General features: G+C 36.8%; 1 protein-coding gene across 3 annotated transcripts in view; it reads right to left on the minus strand.

The window, feature by feature from the left end:
• Positions 1 to 12,834, minus strand: part of LOC105230214 (zwei Ig domain protein zig-8) — a 183,939-nt gene that overhangs the window by 131,446 nt on the left and 39,659 nt on the right. The window contains exon 2 of one of the 3 annotated variants that reach the window (XM_049449036.1): positions 6,567 to 6,615. The exons of the other annotated variants lie outside the window; for them this stretch is intronic. The gene's annotated coding sequence lies outside the window, so the exon portion shown is untranslated. The remainder of the gene's footprint in view (positions 1 to 6,566; positions 6,616 to 12,834) is intronic. 3 annotated transcript variants of the gene reach the window in all.

Below are 12,834 nucleotides of genomic sequence, written 5' to 3' on the forward strand. Positions count from 1 at the left end.
TGTGTGTGTGTGTTTGCTGAAAACAGTTGGAAAACCAACAATGCTAACAACCAGCGCTCACAATTTACTTCCTTCTGATCGCGCGCTGCTGGTCCGTAAGTCACTTGCAGTTGCCGCTGCACTTCCGTTTGCCGCTCACGACGCAAAGCGCAGGCAAAAGAAAAACGTGAAAAGTGAATAAAAAATTAAAATAGAAATAAAAACGCGTGCGAAAGTGTAAATGCGCAAAAGCGTAGCAGCGAAATGTGTGAAAAGCGCGCTGGCGAGCGCAAAGAAGTGCGCATTTAATGGTTTTTTAAGTGGTATTGATATTAACAGGACGTTGACGCTCGGCTGCTTCGCTGCTGCCGCGCCCTTGCGTAAATGTAACATAAAAGGTAAACGCGTATTAAACGTAGCGGTAATAATAAACGTGTTGCCAGCAACAGCAATAATAACACTGCTTTGACTTATCGAAAAACGAGCAGGAAAACAACAAAAAGTATTATATACTTAATTTTTAACGCAAGTATGCGCGCTGATATTTAACCAAGCGCCACACCCCTTTCCGCCTACGGAAAAATTATGATTCACCTTTTGCTATTGTTATTGTTGTGCATTTTGTGTTAACAACATCTTGTGGCGCCGTAAAAAGTTTGAGTAAGGTGTTTCATAAAGAATTTAATGAACAAACAGCAATATAGCGCACAACAACAACAGCGAAATCATGTTCTCTGCGCTTTTATGTATGCGTTGCGCTGTTAATGCAGCATTATGAAAGCATGAGCCGTAGTAAAAGGCCGCGCTGTAAAAACGAATTCTAAAGAAATTAAAAACTTTAAACATTTTTCAGAAAAATTTTCGACGCTTACACGCGGCGTATGAGCAACTTTCGCCACAGTGCACACATATAAATTGCTGCCGCATTTTTTAATGGCCTATTAAACACTCAACTGACCAGTTTATGTCCTGTTTGTTGGCAATTTATGGTGAAAAGTATAAGTATCTGTTGTTTCATAGAAAATTCAACAAAATTTTATATTAGAAGTTTTACAATGAAGAACCAAAAGCGTTGCTTGTTGCAACATAAAGCTATCGTGCTCCAATTTTTATGCTTGTCTATAAACGAGTGTAACAACATGTGTTCAGTAAAAGGGAGATTTCGAACGAATATTTCTTAACCTAGCACGGTGTTTGTTATGGATAACAAGAGTAATGAGCCCAACACGTACGCTACAACCCGTGAACAGGGGGGTCAATGTAAATATCTCCTAAGCTACAGGACAATTTTCTTGAGAACCACTACCCACATTACAAAAGTTGATGAAATCGGAAGATAACTGTAGGTTACACAGGTACTGGTACTCCCCATAAAATGGTACTGTTAAAAATTTTTGAAAGTGTGACAAATCGATAACTAAAATTACTTCTTCTTCTTTACTGACGTAGCCACCGCTTACGCGATTATGGCCTAGTTAACAACAGCGCCCTAATCCTTTCTTCTTTTAAAAATAATTCTAGATACCAAGTGCAGCCAGGTCCTTCTCCATGTGATTTCTCCTACGCAGTGGATGTCTTCCTCTTCCTCTGCATCTCCTGGCAGGTACTGCGTCGAATACTCTCAAAGCTGGAGCGTTTTCATCCATTCGGACGACATGACATAGCCAGCGTAGCCGTTATCTCTTAATTCGCTGAACTATGTCAAGGTCGTCGTATAACTCGTACAGCTCACCTTTCCATCAAATGTGATATTCGCCGTAGCCAATACCCAAAGGGCCATAAATCTTCCGCGGAACCTTTCTTCGTCCATGTTTCTGTACCATATAGCAGGACGGGAATAATGAGTGACTTATAGAGCTTGTGTAGCCAAAAAGTATCCATTTAAAGGTGAGCTCACTTTAGGTGAGAAGGTTAAACATTCCCTTCCCAGGGTTATGCACAGGATTTGGGACCCGCCACGTAAAAAACCCTTCTAACGAAAAGGAAACTAAATATGACAGAGACAGAAAATTTCACACCCGCGATGGCATAAATAGGGTCAACAGGAAGTTTAGGTGAAATCATATACCGGGGGAGCCGCCTTTCTCATTTCCATAAAATTTGGTATGTGACATTCTTCGCACATTTCTATGCGAATAGTGCGACAATCGAACTGCAACGACACCTACTTCTCATATAACACAATTTTAATTTATATCTGACTATTTCTCTCCAGTGCACAAATCCAGATTCCGATCCTCTGCTTAACGCTTTGCACTTTAATGTATTTCGCTGATTTTGTTTATTGGAAGTTGAGAGTATAAAATGTTCTTTTGCATCCGAAATTAACCCTCCCTTACTTGTATAAAATCAGGTCAACTTTAATAGCCCATAAACTCTTAGCACATCAGTCGCAAATTTGTCCTTCAGATTTGTTGAGTAGTGTAATCTTTTAATGGCTTTACTGCAAGAAAGGCGAGTCCTTTAAATAATTACATACGTAGGTTAAGATAGGCTCAAATTTTCAATGAAGACTCCTTAAATAAATATGTTCGCGCCATGATTAGACTAATGCGACGCAGAAACATATTTTTAATAACTCTTCGATCTATACTCTTTATCTAAGAGTATTCCGACGTTACAAATAATTGACCCCTTCGGGCACTTCTTGCAGCAAATTTCACACTTCAAGTCAATTGCTGGAATTAAAAAAAAATCACAAAGAACTGCGTGGATTTGATGAGACTTAAATGTACCAAATTATTTTTTCTGTGGAAGAACATGAAAACATAGGTCACCTTTAAGATAAGACGCTCTCTCAAATTCCTTTTTTTGTACAAACATAAATTATTTGCGTATATGTACTACAGGTAATGCCAAGTTCTTTTATCAATCTTATAATATAACATAATATAGTATAGATGACGAGGCACTTAATTTTCACAGAGTTTTCGTATACCCAAATATTTATGATATGTTCAGTACATTCCTTTGAAATCTTCATAGTGCTAACTTAATTTTATGGTATTTTTTGAATTTTTTGTATATTAATTTATAATAGCCTCTTCTGGACATCATACACTTAACGCATAGTGCTGACACCGCCGAGTTCCTTATTATCAGCATATATTGTAATTACCAAATGATATATCTATATTAAAGCAGCTATTTAGTCCATACTTAACGACGTAACTATTGGATCTAAATCCTTTAGATTTTTTCTTGAAATAATTTCTAGGTGTGTGTCAAAGCTAACTATTTTCGGTGTGTGCCTTTGCTGTTCACCGAAAACGGGCAATTTTCGTGTACTTTTTCGTCAGTTAAAATGCTGTAACTTATGGTTCTACTATCTAAAAGCTGTGAACGTTGTAAACGCGTCTTTTATGATCTAATCACAAAACAAGTTCATTCAGTTTTGGTGACTTCATCTTACAAAAATTGCCGTATTCTTCAGCCTCCTTGGCACACTTATAAACTCTTACTCAAATTAGAAAATGTGTAGAGACCTGCGTTCTCATCAAATTGCATTTAGTGACCAATTATTTTGAGCCTTCGCGCATATCTTTAAATCTCTTACTTAATTAAAGAGTTGTAAAGCTACTAATAGGAAGACTTGATATGAAGTAGGAAAAAATTAGACTTCTGCCGTATATTTTAGTTCCTTTTAACTCTAGTAATCAGTTCTACTTACTCAAGCACATAAAATACCGCATATTTACCAAAGAAAGCTTCGTGATTATTTAAGTTTGGGCATTAAGGGAAGTGCTAAAACTAGTAGGCGCTCTAAAACTCTAACTCGAACAAACATAATAAAATTGTGTCACAAAACGTAATATCCGTGCGCAGCTAACGCCCATGAGTGCTGCCATTATAAGCAGATATAAATATATAATTTTAATGTCAACTCATTTGGTGAGTCCACGTGCGGCAGCATAAGTCCCAAGGACAACCAAGAACTTTAATATCCTTTACGCATTAACACATTAAACGGATGGCAAAATGAATGCGCTGTTGTTGTTGTTACTACTTTGCGACAACAAAAACTACGAAGTCGCACAATGCAAAAGTAATAAGATTCCGAATGGCGAAAACAAGCAAGTCAATAAATGTGTGTTTGTGTATGTGGGTGGTTGCTGAAATTTATTTAGCGCTATTAGAGCGTATATGGAAGTGTGTGTGTATTTGTGTACGTGTGTAAGCGAACAGTAAAAATTATAAGCAATTATATGATAATAGAGCATGGTCAAAGTGTCTTTAGCAGAGGGGAAAGGTAGAGCAAAGCAATCAATACAGCTAAATGGAAGGAAGAAGAGATAGGAGAGCGAAAGGTAATAAAGTGGGGAGAGCGAGAGGTAGTGTGCAGATCACGCGTGACAAAAGCACGTGGTGTCATTAAATTATCACCACTTGAATGGATGACCGCTGCGACAGCGAACACGACAAAGGATGCCACTAAATGCGGCAGAATCTTATTAAATGTTCCACGTGTCGCGCTGCCATTTCGCAACGTTGGCAAGCCATAACAACTGCTATTAAGATAGTAGTGCTCGTTAAGACGCTGCGGGCCATGAGAGTCCAGTGGATGTGGTCTGTATTGTGGGCGCGGCAAAGTTAGTTATTGACCGCACTCAACACAACTGCAGAGCAGGGGCAGCGAAAGGATAGTGGTCGCCTGTCAGCAGCATTACTTCGAAACCTTATGAGCTCTACTTGGCTTCGGCGAGTCTTAGCTTTGACTAAGTCGTTGCCGATGTTGTTGTTGCCGCCATGCACTTGTGCTATTGGTGGCAAAGTATCAAGTGCAAGTGATGCGATTTGCTTGCAGTATTCCGCTTATCCCATTGTACCAATACTTGAAGTAGCTGCACGCTAATTTCACTACACTTGGCTGGAGATACGTTTATAAGTATATGTGAGAGCACATTCGTGCCACATTGCTGCTGGCGTCCATATAACTACTACGTATTACCTTACTATTATTACCTTGGTGCTTCCTACACTTTGGCCGGCTTATAATCATCATCCGCATTACTGAGGTTTTACGTGCTCGTTACGTACTTTCGAGACCTGAACTCAACTCAACACAGCTCAACGCTGCTTTGTGGGATATAAAAATTCATTGGCTTTCGTGTAATGTGAAAGAAGGCAACGCAGTTAATGCCACAAACTAAAGTATATAGATAAGTACGAGTTTGTGTTTCTTGAAGCACTGGCGTAGGCGAAATTTGTGCTAACGCTTGTCAGCATGGGTTGATGAACAGTAAGTGATACCACACACAAATATGTCTTGTGACTTGGGGAATACGTTGCTGATGGCACTTATAATTTTCAAAAAGTGGATTTGTCTACCTCGGAAGTAGCATAAATATCACCCACAAGCTATGCTTGAAGATCAAGAGCAGAATAATTGTTATGAACAGGTTCTACTTTCGGATTGGTAGACAATTGATTCCTCGTTCTATAAGCAACAATTAAATTCTGTAAATTTCTCATAAAATAAATTAAAAATAAAATAAAACGAAATAAAATGAAAATAAAGAAAATTTTAGTGATAAACCTCTCGTCAAACCCCCTGTTCCTTCTTTCACTACGCTTTTGTTCGCCATTATTGTAGCTAGAACTACTTCTGCTATTGTACTCTTCTATTGCGCACACGTGTGTTGTTACGAGTAATCGTAAACAACAACAAACTTGCTGCAACCAGCAGCCAAAAAACCGAAGCAATCAATGTATATGTTTCAAACCGAAAACGCTAGAACTTTCTCCAATACAAAGAAACCAACACAGAGGCTATATTTAGAAGAACTATAACCACAATGATAATTTGCCGCTTGTATGCTATCGGCCATAGTATCAGCAACACGAACACGTATATGTTTCATTGTTGCATGTAGTTATGACTCGGAATTGGTAGTAGTTGGCTCGTATGGCCAAACTATGGATCTTTGCATTGATTGGCTGCTTGAATGGCTTAGCCGCTGCTTCGTTAACTCGATTTAGTTGCTACGTATAACTCTAGCACTGGCAAGAATTTAAGTTTTTATGTTTCGAAAATTTGTATCTCGGCTTATTGCTGCTGCTAGTCGCATTAAAAGCATATACAAAAATTCAAGTGTAGAGGTTTGTAACTACTTTTACCGCCTCTCCTTTCATTTCTGCTATCCTTTCACAACACTTCTTTCATTGGCCACTTTTATGCTTCTGCCTGTAACATGCCATTTCGTTAATTAGCAGTTTGCACCCTCATTTCTTCACATTCAATACGTGTGGTGTGTGTTGATTGTAGTTGCCACATGCCACTGTAAAGCCAGTGTATGATTATATAGCACTTCTTTTGCTCCTTGCATGCATGTCTATACTCTTTTATTTCGATATCATGTTTTTCGTTTTTGTTGCACGAGCGTGTTGTTGTGTTGCTGTTTGTTTCGTAATTAGTGTATTTGTGTATTTGATATGCAATCTGATTTAACTACTTTTGGAAAAGTTGGTATTGATTTCATTCTCTCTTCGCACGCAACATTGAAGCCTTGCAGCTGTTGGCTTCTGACATTAAACTGTCAGACAGACATGCTCAGTTTACATATGTACATAATAAGCGTGGTACTTACACAGATATGTTTGCATAATTTAGCATTGAACTCATGTAGTGGTATGTACCTGAAAAGATTTGGAAAAAAAACAAGAGTAAATTTGAATACAGAAAGGAAATATAAAATAATTATAATTTTTTTAAAATTCCTAGAAAAATTTTTAATTATATATTTTGACTGCTAATATCTGACTGAAGCAAGTCTTATTATATATTTATACCCAGAACAGTTTATTATTAAGTTTGGCACAAACTTTGTAGCTTCCAGAAGGAAAACCCCATGGAAGACTCTGTAAAATATATTTCTATGTATATGGTCAGCATGACGAGCTAAGTCGATTTAGCCAGGTCCGGCTCTCTGTCTGTATATACACTGATTCCGCTGATTTTGAAAATTTTCACACTCCTTTTCTCCCCAAGAAGCAGCATACATATAAAGTGCTTGTATGGAAAACTTTTTCATAAGACAAGATATTCGCAAGAAATGTGGCACGAATTATCAAAGGTATAGTCTCGGATCACTAGAGCTGCCAAAAAAGCCGCCCGATGAAAGTTCTTTTAAAGAATCTTTGTATACGTATTACAGCTGCAACCGAAGTTAACCTTTTTTCTTATTTTCCAATACAAACAAACATGGCTCCGAGTACTATAACAATTTCTTATAAGAAGAGTTTCTTTTAGAGATTTAAAATTTCTTGGAGGGATACTGGTCATTATTTTAATCCTTCATGAGATATAAGGCATTAACTTTAAATAAGGGAAACAAATTTAAGAAATATTGGGATTAAATTTTATTGTTGCAAATGAGCTAGACGAAGCTGCGCAAAAGATAATAAAAGAAGTAAATTAGTCAAAGAAGTGTTTTTGTGGCAACTTTCAACATTTTTTTTTTCATAAAAGTCCTATTCGTTAGATTAGGTTAGCTCAAATATGTTGAGTCAAGACCTGTTAAGGGCGTCAGAGCTTTCTTTAATGCTAAGGACATGGTGAGAGTTTTTTAAATGCCTTATGAGGTTACTAGATCACTAAATAAAGCCAATATTCTATGAACTTTGCAGACTATTTTGGCCGGCTGAAGGCCTCGTAGCCAGTGCTGCGTTTATGTATTTATATAATAAAACTCTTTTTGTTATATGAATTATTATAAATAAAATAAATAAATAAATATTTTGGCCAAACAAGCACTTGAACTCTCCTAAAAACGTTTTAGCGACGGTATATTTTATAACTTCTAGAATGGCTCAAATGGGCTCAATGAGCCAAATACGGACTCGTTAATGTTTAAATTTTTTTCCAGAAGACTTTTCTGAAGCTAAGAAAGCATTTCTAAAAAACCTTATTTGTACTATAGTCGCGCAATCAGCATACATTTTAAAGAAAACTTTCAGTTTCTTGACCTTTGACAAGCTTGTGGCCAATATTTAAATCGAAATCTTTGATTGATTCAATGCAGTATAAATTAAAATGCAGACGAGAGGTAAAATTTTATTGTGACTAACAGAGGAAGATCCATTTGGTGTTTATTTGAAATGTTCCAGGCTTTTCAATTGAAAAGTATCACAGTAAATTATACAAAAAACACATTTGTTTGGTGAAATTTGTTTTTTTATTCGACATACCTCCATTGGTCTAAAGAATTTAGAGATCCGCTTACCACAAAAATTCTTTTTACGTCTCTGGTGAGGCCTATATTAGAGTATGCATCTGTGGTTTAAAACAGTAGTTACCAAGTCCATTCGAATAAGTTAGAGTCCGTTGAAAAACAATTTTTACTTTAATTCATTTGCATTGAGATTCCAGTTTAAATCTTTCCCCTTACACTAACCGTTTAAAACTTATAAATCTCCCGACACTCGCTAGTCGTAGGGAGATGCTTGGTATAATATTTCTTGTAAAACTCATGAATGGGTCAGTCTGTAGCCCATCTCTCTTATCTGATATTAATTTTAACGTTCTCGCTCGCTCTACCAGGCAGTTTAGACCCTTACTTTTAAAATTTTCTAGAACAAATTTTGAGTTAAACGAACCATTTCGCCGTATATGTCATGATTTCAATTCTCCTTCCAGCACATTTGATCTAACAGACTCACTCGTTACCATTAAAAAAATTATTTTATCCACTTTTCTTTATTTTGGCTGTTGAAATTATTCTTTCTGTAGCTGAGCAGCTTAAGATCGCAACGCTTAAAACTCTCTTGCCTTTTATGACTCGACTAATTCCGCTCGTTCGCGTATTGCGCCCCTCGCGTCGGTTGGGCGGGAGGAGAGTATTATTATTATTATACATCCCCAATATTATTCACTCTTCAAGGGCGACACACTGATTATAGCAACCCGTCAACTTTTCGATACAATTTTTGTAGTCCTTTGCTTCAAAATAGGTCTCAGTTTTTGCGGTTACCTATACATTCAACGAAGATTTCTTCCCATATATCCAGTTATGGTTCATCTGGAGCAATGCTGATTTTAAAAATGTATTTTTACTAAGTTTCCTTGAATTACTTCCACACACACATATTGGATTCCCTACAATTCCACCCTCATATAAATGATTCATTAGCTTTTATTTAATGAATTTTTCTGTGCGACCAGGAGATATACTATGTATATGAATTAAAAACACTTCAAGTTGAGCTGACCTTTAATTGAGGCCTCAAAGAGGCACTCAAAATACACTGAAAACAAACAACACGCAGCAAACGTTTTCAATTACATTAGCAAGTTAATTATACCGTAAACCTAATTACACAAAACATAACGCGAAAATAAAAGCGTAAGCCTAAAAAATTACATTAAGAAATGAAATTCAAGAGCACTAAATGCTGCTTGAGTTAACTTGATTTCTTTTTAGCCACGCTTACAATTCATTTTCACATACACACACACATACACATACGAATGCCTTCTGCAAGGCCGTTGCGTGTGTATTTCAATTAGGCAAGCGCGTTAATTACAGTTTTTGTACTTATGATGGAGCAGCAGCAAAGGCCAATACACAATACAAATAAATCACGCTTACACATGCACTTACGTAATAATGCTGGCGCTGAAATTAGCAAGAACAGAAGAAAATAATAACAAAAATATAAAATAAGAAGTGCGTGTGCACGCTGGGTAGTGCCGAATAAATTGCTGTTTTTAATTTTGTTAATCAGATTTCTCGCTCCTTTGTGTGCCATGATTGTTGTTATTAAGTGGGCCGATATGATATCACTCATACGCCATGTAGGCCACATAAATGTGCAATTTGAAAGGTAAACAATGGAAATGAATCAAAAGTCAACAAAAGCGCAAACAAAAGGCACATGAACGCGACGGCGGTGTGGCCGACATGAAAGCGATAGGAAACGGAAAGAAAGGCAAGATGGCGGTTTTCAAAGCGGCGCTTACAGCACGACGCTTGCACTGGCCCCTACGCTCATTCATTATCATGTCACGTCAATCGAAAACAATCTAATAGCTGCACATGATGTTTATCTTAAATGGAAAGACAACTGAAGTGTAAAAATCTAATGGAAAAACAAAAAGCAATAACGAAGATGAGCAAAAAACGGGGCGAACAAATTGCGAACTGACATCGCCGGTGACAGCAAGGCAGCGCTTCGCACATCGCACACCGCAAAGTGGGTGGCACGGCATGCACATAAAAATAAGCGTGAAATCGGCGAAAGTCAGCCAATAACAACAAAACACAATGGCAACCAACTACAACAGCAATAACAACAACAAACGAAAAGCGTTGCTGCGCAAAAGCATCAACAAACAATGATGCCGCTGACGATAATGTAGATGAAAATGAGCAAAGTGTATTAGTTAGGTGGCCGAAGTGAGGCTAAATTATTAAGTCAACTGTGTGGCAAGCCCAACCGCACAGCTCACCCGTAAATATGTTTGTGAATAGGTTCAAGCAAAGTACTTATAATGTAGTTTAGTAGACATCGAAACGAGCTGCTTATATATCAATATATATATGATCATAGTGCCTGTATACATATATATTTCTGCAATGACAAGCCAACGTGACGTATCAATGCAGGCGTTCGTGCGCGCGCACACACACAGAAAAGGTTAAGGTCGTTATCGCCCGAGTGACTGCTCAACCCCAATGCCATATCGGCCCATATCAAATCCGTTGACTTTATGTCAAAAGTACGTGATCTTCGTGGTATTGTAGGCCGTTGCGGTTCAAATGCACACACACACAGCTATACACAAACACACACAGTAAAAAACGTCTGTGTTGGCGCATGTAGTAGCGCAAATGCGGTTGTGTGTGTGCGAAATTTTGTGGCAAACAACTAAATGCATCACGTTTCATACATTATTAGTTTGAGTTTTTTCAACTTGTCTAATTTTTCGCTCTTTCTACGCGTCGATGGGGCAAAGCGCAAAAAATTGTCATGTGCTAAAGTTGTTTTGCTACATTTTTATACGCTTATGTCCTTTGATTGCAACATTGTAGTTAGCACGAAATTAAGTTGTCGCATTTGTTATGCCTTTTGCTTGGTTGTGCTCATAATTCATGACTATTTTGGACTTTTATAAATATTTTCGTATTTATTTTTTTATTCATAAACTGACAAGTAACTTCATTGCCTGTGAATGAACACATTAGTGTGGAGCTTTTATTATGAAGAATCATATACCAAATGAATTAATTCATAAAAACAGTTAATAAACTGATTTATAAAACATTTATTTGAAAAACACTTTAAATTTTAAATATTTTATTTAAAAACTTACTCGATCGCTATTTTTGACTGTCGAAACAACTTGTTACTTGCCTGAGAACGCACTCCTCCTAATGTAAGCAATTTTCATATGACCGCAATTGTACAGGCGCACAGGCGCACAGGCGTACAGGCGTACATGTTACATGAGTATGATGTATAATTCTCTGGAATTGCTTGACTTTAGCTTTCAGCTTAATTACAGCACACTTTATAGCGAATACCGGCGACGTGCCGAGTTTCAGTTTCCGCTATTCGCATTTAATTACCGGATGTTTACTTTTCGCTACAAATACTTGCCAACGTTACGACGTTTGTGAGAGGTCGTGAGAGAGGAATTAGTCTCTTGACAGCTGACTCTTAAGTTGTGCTAGAAAATGAGTTGAAGTTTTTAATTGCCTCTTTGTTGCTGAGTGCTAGAATTACTGTTAGTTTTTTTCAGTTTTTAGTGGAAATGTTAGAAGAAATGTTTAGTTCGGGATTTATGCTGGCAAATCTATTACAATGGAAGGTATTTAAAATGTGAAAGCGGCTCAAATATAGAAATATTGACTTAATTTGCATTGGGTATAAAATTTTTAATTATTTTAATTATTTTTTAAAGAAAACTCTCTTGATTTAATACTAAAAGAAATAAAGATCTGCAAAAGTGATAAATTATAAATAAAATTTGGTTTTTGCAGCTCCCTTTTAAGTGCTTTCATAGAAACGAGGTTTTCCACAAGCTCAAATCTGTCTTTCAACTTATAACGGCTTATGATAAATAACTGTTTTTACTAAATTCCATGCTGAGAAATATTACAGTTCTCAATTTCTCGGCTATTACGCTGCGCTCACACCAAAATTAGTAAGGATATTGTGTAGTCGAAAACGTCTTTTCGTATTACTAATAAAATTTCAACTTATTTTTATTTATATTTACAATAACTTTATTGAACCAAATATATGCCATTTTGGTCGACCACTTTTTGCCCTTTTTTCACAGGCTTCTCTTGAAGCCAATTAATGTTAGAGATCTAGATGACTTAATTGATAATGCACGGTTGAATACAAAAACCCTTATACGCCAGTCTTGCAGGTCCCTTTGTTAAGAATTTATTATGATTTTTCTTAACAAAAATTCGAGCAGAAGAACCATAACCAGGCTTTCCGAAGCTAAGAAACCCCTTCAACTGTGATAGCTACCATAATACATATATTAAATTATGTAGCTCTATAGCACCTGCAGTTGCTATAGAGCTCAAAAGAGAGTACTAATTTGAAGGAGAATCCAAATCAGCTGCCGGCCAAGTAAATAAATATATGGACAAGACTAATGCTAATCTTTGTGGCTTATTAAAAATTAGCTTTAAAATTTTAGCGTTTCGAAAACAACTTTGTTGACTTGTCATTAATTTCAAAAGAATTAATAACTTAGACTTGGAGTGCTGAACAGACCAGCATATTAGATTACATAAAGGTAGAAACTGGGAACACTTTTCCTACGCGAAATCAAAATAAATTTCGATTGAATTTTCCATACTACATAAGCCAACGTTTCATAAGTAAATACTAAGA

Source organism: Bactrocera dorsalis, chromosome 2 (genome assembly GCF_023373825.1).
Source record: "Bactrocera dorsalis isolate Fly_Bdor chromosome 2, ASM2337382v1, whole genome shotgun sequence".
Classification (NCBI taxonomy): Eukaryota; Metazoa; Arthropoda; class Insecta; order Diptera; family Tephritidae; genus Bactrocera; species Bactrocera dorsalis.